At 34.7% G+C, this 3,872-nt stretch overlaps 1 long non-coding RNA gene across 1 annotated transcript; it reads left to right on the forward strand.

Annotated features, from left to right (window-relative positions):
• The first annotated feature begins 230 nt into the window (after window positions 1-230).
• Window positions 231-2,716, forward strand: LOC115971033. Its single transcript, XR_004087198.1, has 4 exons — window positions 231-1,441; window positions 1,516-1,573; window positions 1,721-1,920; window positions 2,375-2,716. It is a non-coding gene; the product is annotated as an uncharacterized LOC115971033 (long non-coding RNA).
• The last annotated feature ends 1,156 nt before the right edge of the window (window positions 2,717-3,872 follow it).

Genomic DNA, 3,872 nt, shown 5'->3' on the forward strand with positions numbered 1-3,872 from the left:
AAATCTCTGTGCCTACAATATGCAGCAGCAGCTCAATGGTTGATTCAGTCTTCCATTGACATTCTTATGCTAGATGAATCATCTTTTGGTTTAATTGGGAATCCAACAAGTCCATTAAGGGCACTTAAATAGCTCCAGATTCTGTTTTGTAAGTGACACATACACATTTATTAGGGGGTTTACAAAAGCCCAAGATCCAACAGATTCAGCAGCATTTGAAAGAGGTGTGTTTTATCAACCGTTAGTACTTGTTTACTTGTCTTTTGGGACTATTCTACTTTCTTAATGTGGATTATTTGCTTTTGAATTCTCTAGCACTTTTTCACTATTATTAGTTATAAAAGTGGGATAGTTCACATGAGGATAGCATCTTCCAAGAGTGTCCATTGATTATTAAAATTGATATTTGTCAGTTCTTGAGAATTACCAAATAAAGAGGGAATAAAAAAAGAAACAGAAAACTATTTCCACAAGAACCTAATATGGTTTAATGCCAATGTTGCCCCTACAAAATTCATGATGTGTTGCATGTCAACTGGCTTCTGCCTTGTGTCTCTAATTCTATGAAGAGACTAAAAATTCTTGTTTTAGGGAAGGAAACATAAACAAAAACATATTGAAAGTTGAGTAGGAGGTTTAGCTAGGGCTGGAGAATAATGATTGGTTTGGGTTTGTGAGGACTATCTTTCCTCTTTTTGGGTAAGTCGTGATGACTAGTTACAACTCCTTATAAGGTGATGGTGATATAGTAAGAAACTAGAGGTGGTCGGTATGGGCAGTCAATCCAGGCAAATCTTTCTTTCGCTCTTAGTTCTCATATATCTCTAAGTAATTGTTTAGCAATCCGTCTATTATAGATGCTCAAGTATTACTATAAGTTATCATTGGGTTGCTGTGGTATTACTTAGGATATCTGGGTTTTCATTTTGTTAAGAAGAATTTGTTGAAGACAATGTTCCTGTAAGACTGAAATATGGTTACAAATACTTCTTCATCGAAGGACTGCATTTTTATTATTGGCACACTTCAACATGGTGTGCTTTACTATCCAATTTCATCTGTTCTACATAGGCCCTTGTCATAATTCGAGAGTTCAATATTAATTACTCCTTGTAAAGAAGGTCACTGCACTAACTGATGTGAACGTCTTTGAAAGAACAAAAATGACCTGAAGTGTCAGTGCATTAATTAACCTTCCTCAAAAGTGAGCTGGACAGAGAAGACACTTTCTGGGATGTAGAAAATCTCTCTTTAAAATTTGTATTTGTTTGACACAACTTGATTTAAAACTTTATTTCTTGACAAAAGCAATTTTGCAGTACCGTGACATGGATGATGAACAAAATCATCATCTATGAGCATTCCACCTGAAGATCACTATAGGCAAAGACTTACAGAAGTGAAGTGTATTGGCTTGCGGTGGGCAGAACGTGCCAGGAAGGTCCATAAATTTCTTTTACTCACTCTCTCTTGCTCTCTCACTCTCTCTCATTAGCTCTTTTGTTTTATGTACAGGTTGCAATTGATTCTGGAGATCGCAGCTTAGATAAAGTTTTTGAACTTATCATGGAAGGTGAAAATTTGCCTTCTTATGGTCCCTAACCCCCCCCCCCCCCCCCTCCCCCAAAAAAAAAAACTAATCTTTGCGTCACTTGAAAAAGGAAAAAGAAAAATATTTTCCTCGGCATTTCATTGATCAGCTAGTCTTTGGTTGGTGCAGTTACTATGAGAACGAAGTATGCTTTATTGTATTTGTCGAAAGCCATATGATCAGAGAGCAATGATTGCTTGTGATCAATGTGATGAGTAGTACCATTTTGATTGCATTAACTTAGTTTCCCCACCAAAGGTCTACATCTGTCCTGCTTGTAAGCCTCAACAACAAGACTTGTCTGCAACACCCTCGGTCGATCTTGATAGGTAAGCTTGAAGTTTAGATAAAATTCCTTCCATGTAAATTGTAATTGCATATATAATGTATTTTGCTGTTTGCTTGAGGCCTTATTTCGGGTTTGGGAATGTAATTTAGTCAGTACGCACAAAATACAGAGCTGAAAACGCATGTTTGATGGTGGTTTATGGAATAATCTCTTCCAAACGAGCATTTAAAGAATATATGATAAAATGAAAATCTCTCTTTAAGTGATTGTTATTGGGAGGAAAGTGCTGGGAGTGATAAAATCTTGCCAGATTGTCTTTTGTTCTGTTGGTGATAAATTATGTGTAGATTTTTTCATGAAACTTGAGAGTGAGAAGAAATTATATATTTTTTACTTCTGTCATCTGTTTGGACCATAATATCTGGACCATAATATTATATATATATATATATCTTTTCATCTTTAGTAACTTTTTCCCCTTATTGCCTTGACAGATCAGTTAGTGTCAAGTTTGTAGAGCCTTCTCCCTAAACATACAAAGAATCTGAGAGAAGCTGAGCCTAGTCCAAGACAAAAGATGCTTTCAATTACTGATCATAGTAATAGTTTTAGCAGTGGGATTGAACGCTTATGGTGGCAAAATTGGAAGCCCTCCAGAAGAGCAGCAAAAAAACGTGCTGAGCTTGTTATTCTTTCTCCTTTTTATCATGTACAACAATAAAACTGGAAGTAGATGGTTATCAATCATTTAATTTATTCACTTGATATTTATGGTTTCTTCTCAATTATCTTTCTTCAGCTCCTTGAGAAATAATGAGAAAACTTAGTCTTATAAACACGTGCTCATCTGCATGTGAAAATTTTGGGCAGTCCCACAATTTGAAATTAAATTGAGCTTCCTGTTCTAGGAATGAGCAATAGAGAGAAATCAGAAGGCATATTTCACCCTTGTGTCTCCTCAAATACATCTTTCCCAATCACTTCTTCCACCAACCAACTTCAAAAACCATTCTCTCATATGATCCTTGACATGCACAGTTTTAAACTTCTATTCTTTCCTTACTAACCCATCTTCCCTTTTACTTTGATTTTCAATTTTGAGGCTAGTAACTTTGTCTTATTGCAGGATTTCACCCCCGTACTGAACATGGAATTTTTGTTGTTGAACACAAAATTCATGTCCAAATGAATATGGAAATAACATTTTTATCTGTGCTAAATTCATTATTTCAGCCTAGCAGAATGTATTACCTTGATCTTGCTGAATATACTATCCTTGTCTTGCTGATTACATTTATCTAGCCTTGCTAAATGCTACCCCCATGTTCTTTTTCGTGTCTCTTTAACATTGCAGTATTGCAATCTCTTTGTTGTCATGCTGTTGAATGCTTCATTGCTAACTTTCTTCTCATTGATACCTTTATTCAATGCCTAATATGGTCTCAAACGCAAAAGTTATTCAAACAAACTACAAGATAAGTCTTATAAATTATCATTTAACTCTCTTTTATTATGAAAAATATTTTTTTTTATTCTACTTTTTTTTATAACAAGTATAAAATATACATGAGTGCTTTTATATAAAAGGTAGAGTATTCAGTATAAGTATGTGTGTAATACAAATATGTGTACTATACAAATAAAAAATGTGGGCCTAAGGCCCATAGCTTATTACACATTAACAAATCTATTTTACATCATTTACTATTCTATTTCACCCACTCATTACATTATGAAATACAATGGTAATGCCCAACGAATGTCCCATTGACAAGAGTTCTGGTCTCAACTCCCTGGAAGAACTCAAAACTTTATCACTGATGTATTGAAACAGGACACATGCATGGGCCCAAAAAAGACTAACAAGCTTCTTTTTTTTTTAATGAAAAAGAAGCTTGTTACATACGCTTCTTTGTGTTTGACATTAAGAGGTGTGAATGTGTTGTAACTTGTAACTTGAGTTTGAACAAGTTTTAAATCTTGTTTATTTTT

The sequence above is a fragment of the Quercus lobata genome, chromosome 12 (assembly GCF_001633185.2).
Source record: "Quercus lobata isolate SW786 chromosome 12, ValleyOak3.0 Primary Assembly, whole genome shotgun sequence".
Lineage (NCBI taxonomy): Eukaryota > Viridiplantae > Streptophyta > Magnoliopsida > Fagales > Fagaceae > Quercus > Quercus lobata.